At 42.6% G+C, this 27,152-nt stretch overlaps 1 protein-coding gene and 1 long non-coding RNA gene across 2 annotated transcripts in view; one reads left to right on the top strand and one right to left on the bottom strand.

Annotated features, from left to right (window-relative positions):
- Positions 1-25,212, top strand: part of LOC145547043 (uncharacterized) — a 29,657-nt gene extending 4,445 nt beyond the window's left edge. Inside the window, exons 2-4 of the long non-coding RNA XR_014083487.1 lie at positions 9,395-9,599; positions 20,660-20,954; positions 21,454-25,212. This is a non-coding gene — a long non-coding RNA (uncharacterized LOC145547043). The remainder of the gene's footprint in view (positions 1-9,394; positions 9,600-20,659; positions 20,955-21,453) is intronic.
- The window catches only part of CHST11 (carbohydrate sulfotransferase 11), a 340,772-nt gene that overhangs the window by 296,760 nt on the left and 16,860 nt on the right, over positions 1-27,152 (bottom strand). The gene's annotated exons all lie outside the window — the stretch shown is intronic.

The raw sequence follows: 27,152 nt of genomic DNA, 5'->3' as shown, positions 1-27,152 counted from the left end.
AATCGTTCTCAAGGTGCGTTCTGTTGGGAAGTAGTCCTCTATGGCTTCATGATGTGCCTGCACAGATTCTGAGCAAGGCATTTACTCTCCATTGTTCTGAAATGTCTTTTCAAGGTTGTATAGCAAACAGCCTTGGAAGATACAGTATCTCCCTCATGAGCAAAGGGAAGATTTGCTAGTAAGGATAAAAGACTCAGATCTTTAAGCCCCGAGTTCTTTTGTAACACACTGCTGCATGTGCCAGTGTCACCTGGTTCTCTTCATATCACCTGCTGGGAATTGGGATCCAGGAATTGATGTAAAAATGATGTAAAAATGGGGTTCAGGATGGGGGGACACATGTATACCCATGGCTGATTCATGTCAATGTATGGCAAAAAAAATCACAATATTATAAAGTAATTATCCTTTAATTAAAATTAATTAATTAACAACAGCAACAAAAAAAGAATGGCCATATCAAATATTGATGAAGATACAGAGCAACTGGAACTCCTATAGTCTGCAGGTGGTACATATACTATGGTACAACCACTTTATAAAACAGTTTGGTAGTTTCTTATAAAATTATACATATACCAATAAAATGACCCAGTCATTCCACTTCTAAGTGTTTACTCAAAAGAAATGAAAGTATATATTTACAAAAACAATTACATGAATGTTCTTATCAGCTTTGTCAAAAGAAACAAATGTCTATCAACAGGTGAATGGATAAACTATGGTATATCCATACCATGAAACACAACTCAACAATAAAAAGAAACAAATTACAGATACACACAACAGGATGATTCTGTGGTATCTTAAAATAATTCTGTCAATTGAAAGAAGCCAGACACCAAAAATACATACTGCATTGATCGCGTTATATTAAATTCTGAAAATACAAACTACAGTAGCAGTAAGACCAATATTTTTACCTGGACACAGGAGTAGAGAGAAATGGATTACACAGAGGCATGAGGAAACTTTGGGGTTGATGAGTATATTCATTATCTTGATTGCGGTAATGGTTTCACAGGTGAACAAATATGTCAAAACTCATCAAATTATGCAATTTAGTGTATGACAATTACACATTGATAATGAAAAATTAAAGTAATGCAAAAAAACCTTAATAAAAAAGTACATGTTGGCCTTTACTTATTTGGAGCAACTCCTTCCACCATAAAAAGTATTCTTATATGTCCTCATTTGTAAATTTTACCAATGCTACACCATGACATGTATTGGTGAAATCTATTGTCATTTTCTCTGGATAGAGAAGCTATTATTTTTCAGTTTATTACATACACTTCTTCAGCATCCTGTGACATGACATCAGTGTGTTGATTTATCATGCTCTTTGAGAGAAGAACCTTTCTAATTCCTCATCCTGCATCTCGTCCTGGCATTTCACTCACTAAAACTTTACTGTTATTATTAGGTTTTCACCAACTGTGTGGCCTTTCCTTTTCTGGGCACTAAGTTTTGCTGCTAGATAATTTGCTTTCTGTGCCTGAATGTGACTTCTTCTCCAAAACTTTACACTGTTTGAGATTCCAATTGCCATTAAAAATGACCAGTTCTTTCCTTATCCAGTGACCATGGCTGGTGGTTCATCGTCTTTTCAGTGGGCAGGCCATTCCTACTCTTTCGAGTTGGCTGTCACACTGACATGGTGGAACATGACCTCGTGAGTCACCAGCTTGTGGAAGCCAATTCATGACTGATTTTCATTGTGAAGAATAGCATCACTTGTGTCCCTTAATTGAATAGCACTTCGCGATGTCTCAGAAGATTGTAATTTCTCATCACTGACTCCCGGTGTCAGGTCCCACCTGTGTCCCTCCATCATTCACTGTATCAGGACTGCCCATCGACCTGGCCCTAGCGCTCTCCTCTTCTGCTTCATACCTTACCTTTGAAATTCACCATATAACCCTCAGAAGAGTTTGTAAAACACAAACAAAAAAACAGAAGGGCAGATGTCCCCTGGTGGCTCAGTGGTAAAGAATACACCTGCTGATGTAGGAGACACAGATTTGATCCCTGATTCGGGAGGATCCCAGATGCCACAGAGCAACTAAGCTCATGCCACAGCTACTGAGCCTGTGCTCTAGAGTCCAGGGAGCCTCAACTACTCAGCCTGAGTGCTGCAGCTACTGAAGCCCACACGCCCTGGAGCTTGTGCTCCATAGCCAACGAAGTCACCGCAATGAGAAGCCTGTGCCTTGCTACTAGAGGGTAGCCTCTGCTCGCCACAACTAGAGAAAAGTGCAACAAAGACCCAGCACAGCCAAAAATAAACAATAAATTTTTTAAAAAAAGAAAATACAAGGGCATCATAAATACCTAAGCAAGAAGACTGAACAAATGCAAGAAGTTCACAATACAATTCTCTCCTGATCTACACAATCTACGTTTTCCAGGGTTGACAAGGACACCAAAGAGACAGTGTGGGGGAGCTGAGACCAGGGGGTGGACACTCCTTTATTTTTAAGCAAATACATTTTTTCTTCTGTTGGTGGTGGTGGTTATCTATTTTGTTATCATTTTACATTTTTATTTATTTTTTGTTGGCATTTGGTTGCTTCACAATGTTGTGTTCGCTTCTGGAACACAGCCAAATGAACCAGCCACTCCTTTTTTTAGCTTTAATATTTCTCTCAGATTACTCTTATGCCCGCACAGCTTGTTTGCTCCTGTCAGCCAGTCAGCAGCAAGTAAGGAAGATTGGGAGAGGTCGTTTGGGAGGAAGAAACTGATGCCATCAACCTGCTACTACCTCCCTTTCATGCAGTGCAGAACTCTTTAGCTTTCTATAACCTTCCCTATCTGGAGCCAATGGATTCCAGTGAGAATGGACTCAGTGGATGAACGTGGCTCTGTTGTGTATTTCCATAAGGGCTCGGGTGGTGAGCTTCATGCGCCAACTTGGTTAGGTTATTGTTCCCAGTTATTCAATCCTGCACTCATCTTGGTGTTGCTGTGAAAGTACTTTATAAATGTGATTAAAGTCTATAATCTGTTTACTTTAAGAGAGGAAGGTTATCCTAGATAAGCTGAATGAGCCAGATTCAATCAGTTGAAAGGCTTTCAGAGCAGAACTGAGGTTTTTCTGAGGAAGAATAAATTTTGCCTGTGAACAGCAGCTTCAGCTCATGGCCAAGAATTCTGCCTGCCCTTCATCGTGGGCTGCCACATGGATTTCAGACTCGCCTAGACAGTTCCCACAATTGCCTAGGCCAATTCCTTGCAATCAATCTCTCTCCATTTATTTATAATCAGTAGGAAAAATTTTAGACATATATAAAGATATGTAATATATAATTCACATATAATTTGTATTATATAATATGAATTATAATATAATATGTATTACATAATATTATATTAATATATCATATATGAATATATATGTGTATGTTTATATATATATATAAATGAATTTTACTGATTCGGCTTCTCTGGTGGAATCCTCACTGACAGAGGGGCTAAGAGACCTTTAAAAAATTTCAAACAGGGCTACCCCCTCCAACTCCTTTATTGCAAATGCTAGCACAATGCAGACATAAAATTTTAAATATGATATGGGCTTTTTTCCATCATGGTCTCTCACCAACTTGGGTTCAAAGTCTTAGTTCTGAATGACCACACTAGACCGCCTTCTCCATTCACATCAATACTCTTTCTGACACTGTGCATTTTCTCACTTCTCCTTCTTTATCTGAGCCATGCTTTGCAGGCTGTCTTAGATAAGCAGCTTCAGCACCCCAGCTCTACTTGATCCAGGGACCCTTCTACCTCATTGCCCTCCGCACCACCCCCCTCCACTTCTTGTAAGCCAGTTCCCAAGAAGCTACCCATGGATCCAAGCAGAAAATAAAAATCTGCCTTCCAATGCAGAGGACATGGGTTCGATCCCTGGTAGGGGAACTAAGATCCCATATGTCACAGGGCAGCTAAGCCAGTGGGCCACACCAGCTGCCCTGTGCTGCAACAAAGACCTAACACAGCCAAAAAAAAAAAACCACAGAAAAGAAAGCTCTCCTTTCCTCATGGAAAATGAAGATAATGACACTTTCCCTAACCAACTTCATAAGACTATTATGAGAATCAAATATGATAAAGGATTACTTTGAAAACTTAAAGTCATAAAGGTGGAAGAATCATCATCTTTGTAATTATCCTAATTATCATTATCACTCTACTAAGCCCACCAATCATTCTCTTCCTGCCCACACCCTTTTCTAAGAGAAGTTGCCTTTATCCACAAACCAAGGTGGGATTAAGCCACTACATTTCTCCCAGGTGCAATAGAGAAGAGAAATGACTAAAAAATTTGGATTCCTTGAAGAACTGGCTATATAGTTCCACACTCGATATCCTTGAAGAAGTTAGTTCATATTAGTTAGGATTATTGAATTGTAAATTTCAGAAAACCCAGGTGTACTGACAAGAAAAATAGCTGACCAGCCCATAAACTGAAAATTCACAATTGACGATCACCACTAATGATTACGCAGTACTACAGGTCATAGCCAAGGCTATAAAGAAAGAAGGAAATGGTGTAGAAATTGGAAGGTAAGAGCTAAAAGTGTCATCATTTACCGAGAAACACCAACAGGATCAACAGACAAAATATTAGAATTTATAAGTAGTATTGCCAGGTACAAGATTAGCTCATAAAAATCAATAGCAGTTCTCTACACCAGCAATACATCAGTAGGAAAAAGTAAATTTAAGACATATTTTTTCCACATTTTAATGCCCTTGAAATGCATCTTACATTTATGGCATTTTATATTTGAATAAATACAGAAGTGAAAATACAACACTAATCATAATAGTCACAGGTATTTTAAAGTGTCTTCAGAACAATTTATCAAGGAATACACAAGGCCTCTCTGGAGAAAACTTTCAAACTCTGGTAAAAAATACAGAAGATGATCCAAATAAGTGAAGTGATTTTGTATTTAATATGTTCTTGGTGGGATGATTTAATAGTATAAAATTGTCAATTCTGCCCAAATTAACCTATCAATTCAATGCAATCCCAATAAAAATCCCATATGGATTTTTTGTAGAGGAACTCAGTAAGATTTTATATAAAGACTTTGATATATAAGATAGAACTGTAAAGTTAATGTTTTAAACTATAGAATATCATTGTGACATGGGTCGATGTTTCTCAACCTTTTTCTATTTTAACCTCTCAAGGAGTCTTTTTAGGCAATCCTACCCCCAAATGGAACCCCACACCCTCACCCCAGGGAAATTTTAATATCAAAATTATACTGATTTTCTGTTTATATATTGTATGTATCTCTGTGCTATATATATATATATATATATATATATATATATATGGTGGTGGTAGTTTAGTCACCTTATATATAAAAGGAGTTAAATTTTCTTTCACCCTTCTCCATCCTGAAAACTAATTTTCACCCTTTTGGAGGTGATCAACCTCCACTTCACCCCACCCACTGGAAATGCTGCACACATATAGTTTAGGATAAACTTGTTTTTTAATTAATTAATTAATTTTCATTGGAGGCTAATTATTTTACAATATTGTGGTATTTTTTGCCATACATTGACATGAATCAGCCACAGGTGTACATGTGTCCCCCATCCCGAATCCCCTTCCCATCTCCCTCCTCATCCCATCCCTCTGAGTTGTCCCAGTACACCAGCTTTGAGTGCCCTGTTTCATGCATTGAAAAACAGGCACAGCAGACGTCCATGGTGGTCCAGTGGCTAAGACCCTGCACGTTCAATGCAGGGGGCTCAAGTTCTATCTCTAGTCGGGGAAATAGATCCCACATGCAGTAACCAAAAGTTCACATGCTGAAACTAAGACCTGGCACAGCCAAATAAATAAGTAAAAATAAATTAACATTTTAAAATAAATAAAAGCAGGTACATATCATAAAACAGAAGACAGATATATATGATTACTATGCAGTGCTGTGGTTAGTCGTTCAGTCGTGTCGGACACTTTGCAATCCCATGGACTGTAGCCTGCCAGGTTCCTCTGTCCATGGGAATTCTCCAGGCAAGACAACTATACTGGGTTGCCATGCCCTCCTCCAGGGGATCTTCCCGACTCAGAAATCGCACCGGGGTCTCTTGCATTGCCAGTGAATTCTTTACCAACTGATCATAGATTACTATACTAGTTTTCTATTGCCACCATAATGAATTACCACAATTTTTTTTTACTTCAAACAACATTCACTTATTATCTCACGGTTCTCTAGGTCCCCAGTGCAGTGGACTCAGCTGGGAACTTGGCCTGGGTTCCCCACAGGCTGGCCTGGACTCTTTCCCAGAAGCTCTGGAAGAGAAGCCACATGTAGGCTCATTCAGGATGTGGACAGAGCTGAGTCCCATGCAACTGTGGGTCTGAGCCCACCCCCCCCACCTCAACCCTGTCTGCCTGATAGCCATCAGCCCAGGGGGCCTGCTCAGCTTCCTGAGGCCACATCCATTCCTGGGTTCCTGGCTTCCTTCTTCTGTTTCTCAAGCCAGTCGGATGCAATCAAGTTCTCCAATTCCAATCTTTCTGATCTCCTTTCTCCTTGATTTCTCCTCCTGCATCTCACTAATGTCAGCCAGAGAATTGTCTGCTGTTAAGGACTCAGGTATTTAGCTTGGACACATCCAGATAACATAGGATAATCTCTCTATTTTGAGTTCTGAATGTTTGTGTCCTTTCAAATTCATACGCGGAAACCTAAGCCCCAAGGTGAAGGTGTTAGGAGGCAGGGCTATCACAGGATGATTCAGCCATGAGGTCAGAGCCTCCTGGATGGGATGAGTGTCCTTGTGAAAGAGGCCCCACAGAGCTCCCTTGCTTCTTCTTCCACGTGAGGTTACAGCTAGAAGGTGCCTTCTCTGAATCACTGAATCTGCCAACACCTTGATCTTCAGAACTGCGAGAAATACATTTTTGTTTAAAACAAAGCAGAACTTTTTAAGCCATCCAGTCTCTGGTTTTTGTTGGAGCAGCCAGAATGGACTATGGCAGCCCAAAACCTTAATTACATCTGCAAATTCCCTGCACTACAGTATCTCAGTTAGTGCTTGATTGGATAATCAGGGATTGGACATCTTGTGGGGACATCTTTAGATGTCTACCTACCATGATGACCTTCAAATGAAGGATTTCTGGTCCACAAAGGACAGTATGGGCAAAATTCATGGACAGATGAAAGGCAGAGGGAAATATTTCAATTTCTAAAACCACCAAGTGTTGCTCATTATAAAATAGAAGAAATCCTTGCAAATCAACAAGAGGAACTGAAGAAGAACATGAACAGGCAGTTGAAAGAGCTTATGGAAGGTAGTTTGTAGAAGGGATGACTCAAAATACTTACAGCTATATGAAGAGATGCTCAAAATTACTAGTAATCAGAGAAATGCCAATTTTAATAACATTTAGCATTATCTTAGAATTACTTGACTGGTAGAAACTAGAAAGCTGGAAAATGCCAAGTGCTGGCAGAATTCAGTGGTAAAGAACATGCCTGCCAGTGCAGGAGACTCAGATTCAATCCCTGGGTCAGGAAGATCCCCTGGAGAAGAAAATGACAACACTCCAGTATTCTTGCCTGGGAAGTCCCATGGACAGAGGAGCCTGGCAGGCTACAGTCCAGGTGTCACAAAGAGTCAAACACCTGGAGGAACCCTCAGACACTGCTGTTGGGAGTGTAGACGGGGATATTACCCAGAGAAATCAGCAACTTAGTCAAATGAAGTGCTCCCAGAACCAGCAATCCCAATGCAAGTGTTATGACCCATGGAAATTCATATTTGGCTCTATCAAGGGAAACATACTGCATGTTCATGCAGTGTATTTTGTGGCAGGGGAATGGATATATAAAATATAGTAAATATGCCCTGGTGGCTCAGTGGTAGACAATCTGCCTGCCAGTGGAGGAGACCCAGGTTTGATCCCTGATCCAGGAAAATTCCACATGGCCACGGAGCAATGAAGTTCGTGCACCACAACTACTGAGCCTGTACTCTGGAGCCTGGGAGCCATAAGTACTGAAGCCCCTAGAGCCTGTGCTCTACAACAAGAGAAGCCACTGCAATGAGAAGCCCAAGCACCACAACTGGAGAATAGTCCCCACTTGCCACAGCTAGAGAAAAGCCTTTGCAGCAACAAAGACCCAGAACGGCCAGAAAAATATTTTATTAAATACATGCAATAAAGCATACAAACACAAAGTTGCATGTTAGATACATCATAATGGCTGCCCATGGGAAGGGATGGGGAAAAGGAATACACAGTAAGTTACCGGAAATAAAGAAATATTAGGAGATTTTGCATGAAGTGCCATGATCTGAGGATTGTGATTAACTCAGTCTTCTTCACGGCAGTCCAATTTTTTTCTTAATGGCCCTAGTCAGTAACAGATTCAGGCACAGCTTGATCCAGGCCTCAGGCAATGTTACCAGGATCCTCCCCTCTGCTTTGTGTCATCCGGGCTGGGTTCCATCCCCAGACTGGTTTGGACAGAAGTGAAATTTAATTAAGTACAATTTTCAAGGCAAATACATATATGTTCTGCTTGATTGCATGTTCTTATTTGCAAAGTCGTACCCAGACCAAAAGTTGAAAATACAGCATTTATTAGTGGTTTTTCCTAGCCGAGTAATTTGAGCCCCTGGAACCCATGCCATTTTGAACAGCTGTGGTCACTGTTCTTGAGACCAACAGTGTACATGTGAATCGGTGAATAAAAACATCCGAGTGTGGTTATGATCACCACCCGCCCCCAGACCATGGTTATGTTTTGATTAAGTACTTGAGATAAGCTTGCTTATTTTTCTGAGAGTAGAGAGAGCAAACAATGAAAGTTCACTAGGTAAGGACTCTAGTTGAGTCAGAACGAAAGACTGCGTTAAGGCTTGGCTCCACTAGGGTGATGGCTATTGATGGTAGTGTTGGGGGAGACTAGTCTCATCTTGCTTCTTGTCTCTGAGTGAATGAGCTCCACTAGGGTTGTGTTCCTGGCTCCTCCTCCAATCCCAAAATTGACTTGTTTTTCTGGTGAGTAGAGAAAGGACCAAGGCATTCCTGGCTCTGTCCCTCATGTATCTCTTGCCCTGGATCCTGCCGAGTACATTACTGTCCTTGACCGTTGTGTTAATTTGCTAGGGCTGCCACAGTAAAGTGTCACAAATTGGGTGGCTTAAAACAACAGAAATTCATTCTCTCACAGTTCATGAGGCTGGAAGTCTGAAATCCAGGTGTGGTCAGGGCTGGTCCCTTCCGGAGGCTCCCGGGGGAGGCTGTTCCCAGCCTCTCTCTTAACTTTAGGTGGCCGTCAGCAGTCCTTGCGGTCCTTGACTTGTAGCTGCACCCCTCTAATCACAGCCTCTGTCTTTACAGGGTCTTCTCTCTGTATCCTCTCCTCTTATTAGGATGGCAGTCATTGGATTTGGACCCCGGACTGATCCAGTAAGATCTCATCTTCTCCAGTTACATCTGCAAAGATCCTATGTCTAAGAAGAACACAATTTGAGGTCCCGGGTGGACTTGAATTTTGGGGGACACTATTTAACCTACTACAGTGGTCAAGCCCTGCATTTGGCAGGTATGAGCAGTTGAGTCAGCCTAATGCAGACTGAGGGAGGGCATGTATGGATCAGTAAGCTATTGCATTGGACCTAGGACATGCAATCAGTAAGTAAGACAGAGAAAGAAAAGTGTCATATGACCTCCCTTATATATGGTGTCTAAAAAGAAATGATGCCAATGAACTTACTTACAAAACAGAAAGAGACTCACAGACTTAGAGAATGAACTTACAGTTGCCGAGGGGAAGGATGAGTGGGAAGGATATTAATAGTTAGGGAGTCTGGGATGGATATGTACACACTGCTATATTTAAAATGGATAACCTACAAGGACGGGCTTCTCCAGTGGCTCAGTGGTAAAGAATCTGCCTGCAATGCAGGAGACACAGGAGACGCGGGTTCAGTCCCTGGGTTGGGAAGATTCCCTGGAGGAGGGCACAGCAATGCACTCCAGCATTCTTGCCTGGAAAATCCCATGGACAGAAGGAGCCTGGCAGGCTACAGTTCATAGGGTCACAAAGAGTTGGACACAAATAAAGTGACTGGGCACACACACAATCAACAAGGACCTACTGTGTAGCACAGGGAACTCTGCTCAATGTTATGAGGCAGCCTGGATGGGAGGGGAATTTGGGGGAGAATGGATACATGTATATATGTATGACTGAGTCCCTTCGCTGTTCACCTGAAACTATCACAATATTGTTTATTAATTGGCTATACCCCAGTACAAAATAAAAAGTTTAAAATAAATAAATAAATGTCAGAGGAAGTTCTGATAAACCCCTGCCTTCTGCAGGCAGCAAAACACCTTCCACCCTGGTGGGAAGAAGTGGCAAAGAGCCGCAGTTTGCTCAGAGGTCCTAGGCGTCCTCCCTGGCCATCCATCTGAAGGCAATCATCTTTCTCCAACTTCCTCGGGTGGTTCTTTTTCGTTTAATTATGCAGCTATACCAACCCTAGTATGTGAGCAGAATTCCTAACTGAAACCGTACCCAGTAATTGAGAGGCGTATCCAAGGAGACTGACAGGTAGCTGCGAATGTTATAAATCAAGATCTTGATGTTGCATTCTTAATGCCTTTTTCCTCTGAAAGCGCTTCTGTGCTCTCCCCTCAGTCGAGTTGTCAGGGATGTAATCGAAACTTGGCTTGCACCTGAATGAGAATGTCACCCTGTGTGATGCCCCAACTGGGTGGGAAATGATCCTCCCACCCTGGGAACCCAATTCCAGCTCCCAGTTCAAGATTTGGCCTCGGGGTGGAGGCGGGGGTGGGGATAGATATTACAGCAGAGCGAACTCAGAGAGATTCCTTTTCCAATAGCTTCATCTCACAAAGTTTGTGTCAATACCTCCATCCGGTTCAACCATTCAGAATGAAGTGGCCTTTCTTGAATGTTTTTACTTTTCGATTGATTGTTACAAGGTACAAATGCAGCCAGGGCGTTAGTCATTTGTCAAGATGTCATCCCTCACCCCTTTGTGAAGATGCTTCATAAGCTTTAAAATGATCTGTGGGTGAAATGTGTAAGAATTCTAAAGAAAGCAGATTGCTTCTCCTTGAATCCTGATGGCTTCTTTACTGAGTTATTCCCCGAATCATTTTTGAGCCTTATATTTTTATCTGTTGCTACATAACCAATCACCCCCAACTTAGTGGCTTAAACAGCAACGATCCTTTCATTTGTTCACAAAGCTGCAATCTGAGCGGGACTCTGCTGGGCAGCACGTCACAGCGTTCACTCAGGGTCACTGGGGCGGCTCCACTAGGGCTGGACCATCCACTTCTAAGCCGGCTCCCTTCCATGGTTGTTGGCATGGTGCTGGCTGTCAGGTCCTCCCCATGGGGGCTTCTCCATGGGACAACCTGGGCATCCTCACAGCACGGTGTCCCAAGAGACTTCCCTGGTGGCTTCCCTGGTGGCTCAGAGAGTAAAGTCTCCACCTGCAATGCAGGAGACCTGGGTTTTATCCCTGGGTAGGGAAGATCCCCTGGAGGAGGGCATGGCAACCCACTCCAGTATTCTTGCCTGCAGAATCCCATAGACAGAGGAGTCTGGCAAGTTGCAGTCCACAGAGTCGCAAAGAGTCAGACACGACTGAGCGACTAAACACAGCATGGTCCCGAGAGACAGGAAGCAGAAGCTGCCAGTTTCTTAAGACCTAGGCCTCCAAACTGGCACAGGGTCGCTTCCACCATACTCTACTGTTGAGCAATCTTGCAGCCCAGAGTCAAGAGAGGGGACATAGATTCCAGGTTTCAGTAAGAGGAGTTCAGGCTCTGACAAGAACCTGCCATGACCCAGGGCTCTGTGACAACCTAGAGAGTCAGGATTGGGTGGGGGTGGGAGGGAGGTTCAAGAGTGAGAGGACAGATGCCTACTTGTGGCTGATTCACGCTGTTGTATGGCAGAAACCAACACAACATTGTAAAGCAATTAAAAATTAAAAAAAAAAATCTGCTATGTGCCAGGCACTGGAGAAACAGAAATGATAACCAACATTTATTGAGCACTTACTGGATACCATATACATGTACTATCTCATTTAAACATTAAAACAAAAAAGCCTTAATGACATGGCATGGAATAATAGATTCCCAAAGGTGCCCAGAACCTGTGCATATGTTCCATCACTTGTGACTATGTTATGTTACATGACAAGGGGCTTTAAAGTTGAAGCTGCTGATGGAATTAAGGTTAATTGGCTGGGCTTGAAATAGGAGGATTTATCCAGGGAGGCTGAATGGAATCCTTTACATTGGGAGAAGGAAGGCCAAAGAGTTGGTGTCAGAGAAGGAGACTGACGATGGAATCAAGATCAGAGTGATGAGACATGAGAAGAACTTGACCCACCATTGCTCCTTGGAAGAAGGGAATCACAAACCAAGGAATGTGGGCTGCCTCTAGCAGCTGGAGAGGCAAGGGAACTGACTCTTCTTTAGAGGTTCCAGAAGGAACACAGCCCTGCCCACATCTTGATTCTGCTCAGTGGGAAGCATGTCTCAGCTCCGACTTCTAACCTACAGAACTGTAGGGTTTGTAGGATCTTTTGTTCCCCGACCAGAGACTGAACCCAGGCCAGGGCAGTGAAAGCACAGAATTCTAACCACTGGACAACGTGGGAATGCCCATGCTGTCTTATGAGCGAAATAATGCCATTTGTAGCACCATGGATGCAACTACAGATTATCATACTGAATGAAGTAAGTCAGAAAGAGAAAAAAAAATACCATATGATATCACTTTTATGTGGATTCTAAACTATCACACAAATGAACCTATATATGAAACAGGAACAGAATCAGGGACATAGAGAACAGACTGGTAATTGCCAAGCGGGAGGAGGTTGGGGGAAGGATGGAGTGAAGTTTGGGGTTAACAGATATAAGCTTTCATATATATATAGAATGGATAAACAACAAAGTCCTACTATATAGTGCAGAGACCTATATTCAATGTGTATGTGCATGCTAAATCACTTTAGCTGTGTCTGACTGTTTGTGACCCATGGACTGTAGCCTGCAAGGCTCCTCTGGAGGTTCGATTACACAAGAATACTAGAGTGGGTTGCCATGCCCTCCACCAGGGGATCTTCCCAACCCAGGGACTGAACCCACATCTCTCACATCTCCTGCATTGGCAGGCAGGTTCTGTACTACTAGTGCCACCTGGGAGACCCCTATATTCAATATCCAATGGTAAACCATAATAGAAAAGAATATCTTAAAAAAGAATGTATATATATATATATATGTATAACTGAATCACTTTGCTGCACAGCAGAAGTTAACACAACATTGTACATCAACTTCAATTAGAAAAAATATTCCAGGAGCTGGAAAGAAGCAGTTCGCCAAAGGCAAATCAAGGCTTGGTCATCAGAAGAAAGAGGAAGCAATGTCAGGCATACAGAATCAGGTGCCCATCGCTCAACCTCAACTTCCTCACAAAGTCACATTTAACATATGAGGGTCACACATGTGACATTTATTTATTATGGGTGACATCTACTGCTCTACTCCCTCCCCACCCCCATCTCTTGCTAACAGAACCTGGAACTTAAATTTTGCTCTGGTAGATGGTAAAGAGCTCTTGAATTCAGGGACTGAGGACTCCTCCCCAAGCCCCAAGCAATTAACCATGATTGGGCTAAACCAATATGGTGACCCACTGCACTTTGCCAGATATTATCTTTCCATCCTCCTGTATTGTTAGGCATGGCCACATACCTGAGTTCTGGCCAATGAGCTTCAAGGAGAAGTCAGCTTGGGGGCTTCTGAGAAAAGCTGAGAGGAAAGTTCCTTAACACCAGCCACTCCCCTCTTCTTGCCTTGAACATGCTGGTGTTAAGGACAAAATGCTTGGAGCTGCAGCAGCCATCTTGCAACCATGAGGCATCAAGCCTAAGAACAAAGACAGCATACTGAGGATGACAGAGGGGAGAGTGAGGAAGTCATCCAGAGCTATTGCACAAACCTGGAACTGCCTATTGCTAGACATCTTGTTATGAGATAATTAAATGTCTTTATTGCTACAGCCATCATTAGGTATTCTGTAATGTGTAGCCAGACACATCCTGACACTTTATTATAAAATGAAAGATTATTACACCCTCTAGTCAGTTTTTCTTTAAGGATCACAAAAGCCTTTCCATAAGCTCTCACCATAACCATTATCTCAGATGCTCCTTCAGCCAGATTTTCTGCAGCTGCCCATTAATATAACTTCTGGAAGTCGGCAAGGCGTTTGCAGGTAGTGTTGCTAATCTATAAAGCTGTTTTGACAGCATCATGTACTATATTATTAGTGGCACAAAGCAGGCAAGTTAATTTCCGTTCCCTCTGAAATACATGAAGGAATAGGGTATAATTCAGTCCTTCATGGGTATTAAAGAGAAAATCATAAAGGACATTTTTTTGAATCATGAAAAGCCAAAAGCTTTGTTTTTTAAGAGAGAGAGTCATGAAAGTCCAACAATACACTAGCAAGACATTGTTGAAGCAATTGCAGAACTATATTTTGCTAAACGGAAGTGAATAAAATCTGACCTATTAACAAAAGACTCACATGCAACAAAACAGCGATACATGACCCACCTCTCTGGCAATCTGTAGAAATCCTCAACTTAATAGAAGCTCTGGAGGGTGTACTTTGCTTATTTGGGCTTAACTCATTAAATAATAATCAAGTATTTGTAAACTAAAACAATAGTCACAACAAGTATTTGTTGAATTCACATTCTATTATATATATGGGTACATTGGCCAGTGCTTTCAATGCATCAACTTATTTAATATTCATACCCACCCAAGGCCGTAGTTACTATTATTGCTATTATTTCACTTTGCAGACGAGAAAACAAATCTGAAGACATTAAGTAAACTAACAAAAGTTGCACAGCTCCAGTGGGGTGCCAATCGTTAAATTTTCAGGAATTTTGTGAGCCAGTTGTTAAAATAGGTAACTTGGAACTAGTTTGATGGGGGTATCAACACCACAGAATTTGGAACACTACAAATTCTCCTCCCCACTAACTAGTACACTACTAGTTAATTATGGGTATTTTTTTGTTGTTCAGTCATTCAGTCGTGTCTGACTCTTTGAGACCCCATGGACTGCAGGATACCAGGCTTCCCTGTCCTTCACTATCTCCCAGAGTTTGCTCAAACTCATGTCCATTGACTTATGAGTATAGTTTCACTATTAATAGTCAACCAAAATAAATACATGACTATATTGATGAGAAATGGTAGACCAGGTATGTTGTTGATGGATTGGAAAATGGGTAGGATTAGTGACTATTCCAGAAATAAGAAGCCCCCCAGATAGATTTAGGCAATGAAGTGTATGTGTGTAATGAGAGAATTCTAAGGATACAGAAGAATCATATCTGTGCTTCAGTAAGTCTCCAAATAGAAAAATGTAAATTCGTCCAAGCTTAATCAGTGTCATGGCCCCCAGCTCAGACATCTGAGTTATGTAAATATCACCAATTCCAGGGCTGGATAGTGTAGAATAAATTTGCAAGAATATAACTACTTTAAAGATATTTGCAGAGGCCTTAGCTTGGGGTCATTGAAAAGATTCCGCCCAACCAAGAACAAGCATTGAATCCACTTATGAGCTCAGAAAACAAAAATGATGGCAGTATGTTCAGTGTTTAAAATTAGAAAAACGTAGCTGAATGTGTCTACAAGGCAGAATAAATTCACATTTAAACTGAAATTAAAAGAAAAATAATAAATATCCTTGGCCCTCAGCTCTTATTGTAAGTCTTAGATTATTTCCTTTTATTTCTTGTACCACAGTCTACACTCTGGTCACTCTGAATGCTCACCTGGCTTTTGCACATGCTTTCCTCTCTGCCTTTCTCTTGGCTTAACAAACTCCTATGCAACCATTGAGACCCAAGTCAAATATCACCTCCTCTGGGCAGCCTTCCCTGAATCCTCTAGGCACTACCAGTCATACTGTTCTCTGAAGTCCTTCAGTCCCCTGGTAGACATCTCTACTTTGCTATGACTCACCCAGTCACACACATCCTTCCCACTTGATGGTGAGCCCCAAGGACAGCTGTATCTAATTCTAATCTGTATCCCAGCACACCCCCTGCCTCTTCCTCTACTGTTGTGCCTTATGTCCCACCTCAGTCGCTCTACCTACTCTCTACTTCCTGAGCTTGGCCAGGCTACCACCCGCTTTAAGACTTTTGCATGAGTTCTACAAAGAATGCTCAATACACACACACAGACACCCTTCACCTGCTAGGAGCCAATCCTGATGTTTGATTCAATCTTCAGGCCTCAGCTTAAATGTCACCTCCTCAGGGAGGTCTTCCCTGATCTTCCAGGCTTAGTTAGATGCCACTTCTCCTCTTATTTCATATTCTCATGTTATCCTCCATTTTCCTCCTTAACATTTATTATGATTAGAATTACAGGCTAATTTCTGTATTAGCCTGTGATGTATAACTGCATTCTAGCGCTACAGTCCATGGGGTTGCAAAGAGTCAAACATGACTGAGCACAAACGCATGCACGCACGCTTGCTAATATATGTCTGTTGTCTGTCTCTCCCCCTAGTCTAAGATCTATGAAACCTTAATTCTCCTGCTCTTCATATGCCCCCAACACCCAGCACAGGAACCGGGGCACTGTAGGTGGTAAAAATCATGCATTGAATGAGTGGATGGTTGGCTGGATGAGTTTGTTGGTCTACAGTTTATGTTTGAGGATGAGCAGAATGTTTATTGAGGTGATGTAGACTGAATTCCTACTCATCTCTCTCCTGTTTCCCTTCCCTTATAACTTACAGGTGCTTTAGCATATTGTTGTCTTTCACCCAGTCTTGTGATTGCTACTTAATTTTATACAATAGTATTGTTGGTAAAAAGAAAGAGCTAGTTTGGATTACGAACCATTCCTGATAAAACCTTGAGTCCTTTTCAAGTAAGAGACTCAAAGAGATTTTTCTTCATCCCTGATGAAGCCCAACACAGCAAGGAGAGCAGACACAGCACTCTCTCATTCAGCTCTCCCCAACCCCCCTTTTCAGGATTCATTTCTCTCTGGAGGAGCATTTAGGGGAGCCCTGCTGGCTGTTTGCTAAGACTGGAATCATCCCAACAAAGCAAAGATTGTTCACATTAGCTTCGTAGGGAAGCAGCCAAGTCAAATAGACCCTCTCTCTGGGGCCATTAGGTAAAGCTCTGACCTCCTCTCATCCCCTCCCAGGCTAATTATCTAAACATCCATTGGGTAATTAACTCAAAGCTCCATCCACTTTGTTCTGATTGGTCTTCCATCTGTATCCTAAACCCGTCTCTTGTAAAGTACTGGTGGTGGTGTAGATTTTGCATGCAGGCTAAGTCGCTTCTGTTGTGTCCAACTCTTTGTGACCCTATGGATGGTAGTCTGCCAGGCTTCTCTGTCCATGGGATTCTCCAGGCAAGAATACTGGAATGCGTTGTCGTGCCCTCCTCCAAAGGACCTTCCCAATCCAGGGATGGAACCCACATGTCTTACATTTACCTGCCTTGGAAGGTGGGTATTTTACCATGATTTTAGATCGACAGAACTCCTGAAAATTTAAGTGTCATTGTTGGAAACCTACCCAAGCCCATATAATTATGCACAATCTTTTGGGTTCTTTTTGATAGCTGTAAGAATTTCCAGAATGTTTGAAGTGGGCAAAGGTTAACTTCTTCTCTTACAATCTTACTATAGTTACATTGAAAGTGAACTTCAGATCAAATTCTACCACACTTCACAGACTTTACCTTTAACAGGCATGCAGTTAACAAATGGCTTATACCATGTAATTATAAACTTGGTAAGGTTCCAGCTCTCCAACTTTTTAACTGATCTGCTCACATGTTACAGGGAACATTTTCTTGAGAATTAGATGACAAGGTTTCAGAGGCAGGATCCTACTATTCCTATGGTTAGCAACCAGATAACCTGCAACCCCAAGGCCGGAGACAGGCACCATCTCTAAAGGTGCAGGGTGAGCCTTGTTTGACTCCTCTACCTCAGTCATCCAAGCAGGGAGGGTTGGTAACTTCAGCCAATCCCCTAACCTTGAATACCACTAATTTTACTAACGAGAGCCCAGTTCTAACATCTGTTAGGTTGTTGGCCACAAATTTCACTAGTAAAACCCCTCTTTTGCTATTCTCTGTGCTAATTAGTAAGACACCTGAGCTTGACCAGAGATACAGAAAACAGAGGAGACGGTATCAAGTGTCTTGAGGTGTGACCCTTCTGATCAAATGTTATTTGTCTCCCTACGAGTGTGAATCCCTACCTGCCTGCACCATCTGGAACTAAACATCTTTAAGTAGATTACAGAATACCAAGGCTTTTTTTAAACCTGAGATCCATAAACCCCCTGGGCTTCCATGAATAGAATTTAGGAGGTCCATGGTTGTGGGTGGGGGGAATGACATCTTGATTTTTGTTGACCTCGGTATTTGCAAGCCCTAACTTCTCACCAACAGAAGTTAGATCTTTCCATATCACATTGCAGCTGCTATATGCATCCTGAGATATCAATACTCACTGTTTTTTTTAGATTATTAGACCCACTGATGATTAAAAGATGCTTACTCCTTGGAAGGAAAGTTATGACCAACCTAGACAGCATATTAAAAAGCAGAGAAATTACTTTCCCAACAAAGGTCCGTCTAGTCAAGGCTATGGTTTTTCCAGTGGTCATGTATGGATGTGAGAGTTGAACTATAAAGAAAGCTGAGTGCAGAAGGATTGATGCTTTTGAACTGTGGCATTGGAGAAGACTCTTGAGAGTCCCTTGGACTGCAAGGAAATCCAACCAGTCCATCCTAAAGGAGGTCAGTCCTGGGTGTTCATTGGAAGGACTGATGTTGAAGCTGAAACTCCAATGCTTTGGCCACCTGATGCAAAGAGCAGACTCATTGGAAAAGACCCTGATACTGGGAAAGATTGAAGGCAGGAGAAGAAGGGGACGACAGAGGATGAGATGGTTGGATGGCATCACCGACTCAATGGACATGGGTTTGGGTGGACTCTGGGAGTTGGTGATGGACAGGGAGGCCTGGTGTGCTGCGGTTCATGGGGTGGCAAAGAGTCAGACACGACTGAGCGACTGAACTGAACTAAACTGATAAGTTTTTTGTTAACTATATTACTCTACCACAATACCTTCTATATTGCTATGCCATATATTGATAGTCACAGTGTATTTTGATAACAGTTTGATAACTGTGTTTCCATAACATTGGTTTACTTTGCAATATGATGCATTTGTTTTATGCATTTCCAAACATTAAGAAAAGGTCCACAGCACAGTAAAGAATTTCTGACCTGCCCAAGAAGCCGCTTGACAGGTCAGGCCTTCAGAACATTGTTTTCCTGTTCAGTGTCTGAAACTTCACAGAATAGTGCCTAAGATTCTGGTCAGCTAGTAACACCTGATACTCAGGGGCTTAAGATAGTTGTGCCAAGGTAATACCCTCTGTCGCACGCTGGGTTCCCCAGGAAGCAGACTCAGAGATGGAGATTCACATACAGGAAATTTACTGGGGAATGCCTTTGGGAACAAAACCTGTCCTGTTGGTGCATGCAAGGATGCAGGATTAGATAGAGGGAGAGGTAGGGCTTCAGTGCCATCACAACATAGCCTCGGCTCACCCCACTGAGAGCTCTGGTGCCAGGCTGGTGCTTCAGACTTGTCCCCACTTGGTGGGGAGCTGGGCCTTTGTACCTCGACATCAACTCATCCCTGGATGTGGCTGACCTTGGGTGAGTGAGGGCTCTCTGTCACCCATAACCCTCCAAGGTGCCGAGCACCTGGGGAAATAAATGCTTCTGTCCTGGAGGGGTTCCGGCCGGCGCAGCACGACTCTCACTCCCCTGCATCCTCCCGTGAACACTCACCCATGAGTGCTGTCTCCAAACCTCGCAACTGTTCTACAAGGTATGCACATCACCCCCACTCTAGATTGTAGACACTGACGTTCAGAACAAGGCGGTGACGCACCTCCCGCTATTGCTGTCAGTACTGCAGGTTGACACCTTCATTAAGTGTGGAACTTCAGATTATATAACTCCATCAGTCCTCCAAACTAGAATCAGCGAACCAAGGAATGACTCTAATTTCACTCACTTTAACCTCTCCATTTCTGACCACCCTTGCCAGTTGCGCATTCCTGGTCCCTTACCCCCACTCAATCACCCTCCCACCCCCAGTCCTCACCTGCCTTCTCATCTATCTATTTCATTCCTTCCTTCTCCCCACCACTTCCACTTTCACCTGAATTGCCTTAAAAGCTTTCTGGCAATTTTCTGTGTCCCATTCCCAGCCCCTCTTATCTCTCTCCTCCTCCCCATCAGCCAGAGGGATGCTCCTCGAGCAGAGCTGAGATCAGATCTGATTCTGGTGCCCATCACCTACTGGCTCCTCACTGGGCCCTGTCTCAGCCCTCCTTACCATCTCTTGCCTCCTCTAGAGACACTGCTGAGACGCTGCTCAGGCTCCAGCTAAACTGCGCTACTCATTTTATCCCCCATCTTTGTTTATGATCTTCCCTTTGCCAGAAATGTCCTTCCTGCTTCCTGTTTCACTCTGCACTTGCATTCAATTCATTTGGGGAATATTCGCTGAGCACCTGCCACATGTCCAGCACCATGAAGGAAGGAGCAGTGATCGAGATGAATGAGGTTCTGCCTTCCAGGGCTTTCCTTCTATTGGAAAAGGCAGATAGTGAACAAATCAACTTGATAATTGCAGATTCTGGTAGCTGCTAAGAAAGCTTCTAGGTCATGTGCCAAGAACAGATCACAGATGTGAGAGATACAGAGCTCCTCGATGTTCCCCTCATCCTTTAGGCTGGTGAGTATCATTTTCTGCCTTCACCATGATGGGAGACAAGCTCAAAAATAAGGAGTGCTGGGGAAGCACTGTGTGGTCATGTGAGCAGGGATCGGACATGTGAGCGGAGATCAGAAAGGAGCCCTACACTGAAGGAAAGAGCAATCCAGGCAAAGGGTCCAGTGGGTGGCAGGCCTTGAGGCTGGTCAGAACTGGGTGTACTCCCAGGACACAAAGGAGGTGGGCGGAGGGGTCATGTACCGGCTGGTGTGAGATAAGCTGGAGGAATGGGTGAGAGACATACCTTCCCTCCTTAGAGGGCAGCCTGTGGATCTCACCTTCTAACCCATTATAAATGCAGGAACTTGTCCCCACCCCAGACCTACTGAATTATAATTTGCATTTTAATAAGATCCCCAGGCCATCCATATGTACATGAATATGTGGTTCAAAACTAAGCTATGTAGGACCTTTCAGATCCTGAAAAGGAATCTTAAACCCTTTCTCCCTCTCTCTCAAGGTCAATATCAAACGTTTATCCCTTTGGGAAATTGTCCTGATTCCCACCAGCCGTTGGAATTATATCCCTGTAGATGACAAAAATGCACTTTGCCTCCGTTACTGGATCATAGGCTCCTTGAGATGAGAGATTATATCTAAATCATCTTGCAATCTCCAAACCTCTCTGCAACATCTTGCCCATCATGGGTAAATTATCAGAAAAAAACATCACACAGTCATCTACTGGTGCATGCAAATTGAGTGATACCATATCAGACAGGCTTCTGAACTCTTTCCGGGAAAGTAATAGAATCTAACTACTGGCTTAAGCAAAAAAGGGAGAAATTTATGAGCACCGAGAGCTGAAAAATAAAGGAGAGTAGCTTCAGGCATGGTTGGATCCAGGTGTTCAAACAATGTACTGTTTATTTCTCTTCATTTCTCTGCTTTCCTCTAGAATAGCTTTGCTCTTAGGATCAAGTCCAAGTATTGATAAAAATGACCACCAGCAGTCCTGGACCCATCTTGTGCCAGCCTATAAACCTAAAGAAAAGAAAATGCTCTTTCTTGATATTTACAACTCTTGTCTATCCTTTGGGTCAAGATGTAAGACTTAGCACCACCTGAACCAAATACTATCATCAGACAAAAAGGAGAAAAAATGCTGAGCAGAAGGAGAAGCCATTCACTACAGCCATCGTGAGATAAAACTGCTGTGCAGTCATTAAAAATCAGGATTGAGAAAAATATTTATTAACCTGGGGAAAAATTCATAGTCTTGCTAAATAAAAAAAAAAATTGTACACTGCCAAACATTATTGTGAAATGATATCATTTGTGGATATGAAAATACATTTTTATACTCTTTGTATGCTTAGAATGAAGATAATAAGGAGGATCCATCCCAATAGGCCCTGATAGGATTAAAATTTCTTTCTTTTTTATATATTTTTTGCAATTTTCATATTTCTATATTGAATTTCTATATTGAATATATGTTCGTTTCCAAGGCAAACCATTCAATATCACGGTAATCCAAGTCTATGCCCCGACCAGTAACGCTGAAGAAGCTGAAGTTGAACGGTTCTATGAAGACCTACAAGACCTCCTAGAACTAACACCCAAAAAAGATGTCCTTTTCATTAAAGGGGACTGGAATGCAAAAGTAGGAAGTCAAGAAACACCTGGCATAACAGGCAAGTTTGGCCTTGGAGTACAGAATGAAGCAGGGCAAAGGCTAATAGAGTTTTGCCACGAGAACGCTCTGGTAATAGCAAACACCCTATTCCAACAACACAAGAGAAGACTCTACACGTGGACATCACCAGATGGTCAACACCGAAATCAGATTGATTATATTCTTTGCAGCCAAAGATGGAGTAGCTCTATACAGTCAGCAAAAACAAGACCAGGAGCAGACTGTGGCTCAGATCATGAACTGCTTATTGCCAAATTCAGACTTAAATTGAAGAAAGTAGGGAAAACCACTAGACCATTCAGGTATGACCTAGATCAAATCCCTTATGAGTATACAGTGGAAGTGACAAATAGATTTAAGGGACTAGACCTGATAGACAGAGTGCCTGACGAACTATGGACAGAGGTTCGTGACATTGCACAGGAGACAGGGATCAAGAAAATCCCCATGGAAAAGAAATGCAAGAAAGCAAAATGGCTGTCTGAGGAGGCCTTACAGATAGCTGGGGAGAGAAGAGAAGTGAAAAGCAAAGGAGAAAAGGAAAGATATTCCCATCTCAATGCAGAGTTCCAAAGAATAGCAAGGAGAGATAAGAAAGCCTTCCTCAACAATCAGTGCAAAGAAATAGAGGAAAACAACAGATTGGGAAAGACTAGAGATCTCTTCAAGAAAATTAGACATACCAAAGGAACGTTTCATGCAAAGATAGGCTCGATAAAGGACAGAAATGGTATGGACCTAACAGAAGCAGAAGATATTAAGAAGAGATGGCAAGAATACACAGAAGAACTGTACAAAAAAGATCTTCATGACCCATATCATCATGATGGTGTGATCACTCACCTAGAGCCAGACATCCTGGAATGTGAAGTCAAGTGGGCCTTGAAAAGCATCACTACGAACAAAGCTAGTGGAGGTGATGGAATTCCAGTTGAGCTATTTCAAATCCTCAAAGGTGATGCTGTGAAAGTGCTGCACTCGATATGCCAGCAAATTTGGAAAACTCAGCAGTGACCACAGGACTGGAAAAGGTCAGTTTTTGTTCCAATCCCAAAGAAAGGCAATGCCAAAGAATGCTCAAACTACCGCACAATCGCACTCATCTCACATGCTAGTAAAGTAATGCTCAAAATTCTCCAAGCCAGGCTTCAGCAATATGTGAACCGTGAACTTCCAGATATTCAAGCTGGTTTTAGAAAAGGCAGAGGAACCAGAGATCAAATTGCCAATATCCGCTGGATCATTGAAAAAGCAAGAGAGTTACAGAAAAACATCTATTTCTGCTTTATTGACTATGCCAAAGCCTTTGACTGTGTGGATCACAATAAACTGTGGAAAATTCTGAAAAAGATGGGAATACCAGACCATCTGACCTGTCTCTTGAGAAACCTGTATGCAGGTCAGGAGGCAACAGTTAGAACTGGACATGGAACAACAGACTGGTTCCAAATAGGAAAAGGAGTACGTCAAGGCTGTATATTGTCACCCTGCTTATTTAACTTATATGCAGAGTACATCATGAGAAACGCTGGGCTGGAAGAAACACAAGCTGGAATCAAGATTGCTGGGAGAAATATCAATAACCTCAGATATGCGGATGACACCACCCTTATGGCAGAGAGTGAAGAAGAACTAAAGAGCCTCTTGATGAAGGTGAAGGAGGAGAGTGAAAAAGTTGGCTTAAAGCTCAACGTTCAGAAAACTAAGATCATGGCATCTAGTCCCATCACTCCATGGGAAATAGATGGGGAAACAGTGGAAACAGTGTCAGACTTTATTTTTTTGGGCTCCAGAATCACTGCTAATGGTGACTGCAGCCATGAAATTAAGAGACGCTTACTCCTTGGAAGGAAGGTTATGGCCAACCTAGATGGCATATTTAAAAGCAGAGACATTACTTTGCCAACAAAAGTCCGTCTAGTCAAGGCTATGGTTTTTCCAGTGGTCATGTATGGATGTGAGAGTTGGACGGTGAAGAAAGCTGAGCACCGCAGAATTGATGCTTTTGAGCTGTGGTGTTGGAGAAGACTCTTGAGAGTCCCTTGGACTGCAAGGAGATCCAGTCAATCCATCCTAAAAGAGATCAATCCTGGGTGTTCATTGGAAGGTCTGATGTTGAAGCTGAAACTCCAATACTTTGGCCACCTCATGCGAAGGGTTGACTCATTGGAAAAGACCCTAATGCTGGGTAGGATTGGGGGTGGGAGGAGAAGGGGATGACAGAGGATGAGATGGTTGGATGGCATCACCGACTCGATGAACATGGGTTTGGGTAGACTCCGGGAGTTGGTGATGGACAGGGAGACCTGGCGTGCTGCAATTCATGGGGTCGCAAAGAGTCGGACACGACTGAGCGACTGAACTGAACTGAACTGATATTGAATATGGACTGCACTTGCCATCATTAAGAAATATATTTTAAAATGAATGTATCTGTGATGGTTAATTTAGAGTGTCAACTTGACTGGGCCTTGGTGCCCAGATATTTGGTCAAACATTATTCTGGATGTTTCTGTGAAGGTGGTTGAATGAGGTTAACACTGAAATCGGTGGACCTCAAATAAAGCAGATTACTTTCCATAGTGGGTTTACTTCATCCAATCAGTTGAAGGCTTGACTAGAACAAAGACTGATCTCCCCTGAGTGAGACGAAATTCTGCCAGTACATGACCTCTGGACTCAAACTGTAACTTTTCCTTGAGTTTCGAGCCTGTCAGCCTAACTTACGGGTTTTGGATTTGCCAAACCTCCATAATCATGTGAGCTAATTCCTTAGAATATGTTCTCTCTTGATAAACATATATCGGTTTTGTTTCTCCATAGAGCTCTGATTTGTACAGTATGGTTCTTGCCTTCTATTATTAAATCCCTGTCAAAAGTCTTAGAGCCAGAAAGCATATGTTTGAGCCCTGGGCTGCCCCTTACCGGAAGGCTGGTCTTAGGCAGATCCACTGGCCTCCATGAGCCTGGTTTCCTAGTTCACATAGAAATGACCATTCTGTCTCAATGGCAGGGTGCAAGCGACAGAGCCAATGATTACTGTGGTGACAGTCCTTGGTATCATTTTCTCAAACCTGAGCTGCCAGTTACCTATTTTTGAAGATTAAGTCCTGCTGTGAATTTCTTTACCTTAGAAATCAGCGTGAAAAAAAAAATAGAACAACAAAATCTTGAGCTGGGAGACTTGTCACCAATAAATAGATGAAAAGAACTGTCTGTTTTATCTTCACACTTAAAACACCTCCACTGTCAATACATTTCCCAATCTCATTATTAGCACAGAGCACACTGATTTGTGTTTAAACCCAGCAAGACTTTGCTCCCATCAGGAAGGGACCCTCACTTCTCGGATCACCTCTCTGACTTTGTACTTTCTTTGTGTGCTGAATATCAAATGTGGCATGAAGTGAGAAATACACTTTAAACCCCCGCGCTCTGAATCACTGCACAGGTTCTAAATGCATCAGAAATGAAACAGTTCTTGCTCTTGATTTCAACTCATGCTCACTGGGTATGCCCAGAAAGGAATGCCTGCCTTTGGTCCAGATGTGGGCTTCACTGAAGACCCCAGTGGCATTTCCTAAGGTCCTTCAAGCTGCCCTCAGGCTGCCAATGTTCTCTTCCACCCACAGAGATGCTCAAGGTGACCCCTCAAGGCCTGTTAGTAACTGGAAAGTAGCCAAGACTCATTCTGTCCAGCCCAGGGATTCTCACACCTGTCAGATCCAGCAACCCCTTCATAGAACAACAGATTGTAATCCCTCTTTCACTGTGTTGAAATAAAATTCATAGATAATTTTACCTCCCTGCACACACAGTTGAAGAAAAAAATCAATAGAATGCCCTATCTATAATGAAGGAAGGAAGAATAAAAGAAAAGTAATTTAGAATAAAAATTAAAATCAATAAGAATAAAACAAGATCCATGCTTTCAACCATTCAATAAATGGTTGAATGGTTTATGAGAACCTGTTCCCAGGCAATTCTGTAGGTGCCAAACAGTGAGCAAGACTGGCAGGAAGAGGGTTTTTAAATGTATGTAGTGTATTAGTCTCTCAGTCATGTCAGACTCTTTGTGACCCCATGGACTATAGCCTGCCAGGCTCCTCTCTCCATGGAATTCACCAGGCAAGAATACTGGAGTGGGTTGCCATTTCCTTCACCATTGAAATGTTTAGGATGTGAGGTAACAGCTTAGGCCAGACCTCACTGGAAGTCTTAATGAACTAATTAGATGCTTGCATCTTCTTATGTTAATTAATTCAATATTTACTGAATGTTGACCGGGGGTGGGGGGTGGCGGGGCAGAGGACCAGGCAGTTTCCTGGGAGATGGGAAATCAGCAGTGAACAAATCCTTCCCCATAGTGTGCCATCCCAGGCAGGGGACATAAGTCTGAATGAAAGAGGGATGTGGCAATCAGGAGCTGATCTCCATGAAGAAACAGGGAGCTGGAGGCATGGCAGACACAAGAATAAAAACTAGGATATCACACATCTCAAAAGAGAGCCTTTGTACTT

The sequence above is a fragment of the Giraffa tippelskirchi genome, chromosome 4 (assembly GCF_054371585.1).
Source record: "Giraffa tippelskirchi isolate mGirTip1 chromosome 4, T2T-mGirTip1v1.2.pri, whole genome shotgun sequence".
Lineage (NCBI taxonomy): Eukaryota > Metazoa > Chordata > Mammalia > Artiodactyla > Giraffidae > Giraffa > Giraffa tippelskirchi.
Note: the sequence above shows the minus strand (reverse complement) of the source record. Positions and strands in the feature narration are given on the sequence as shown.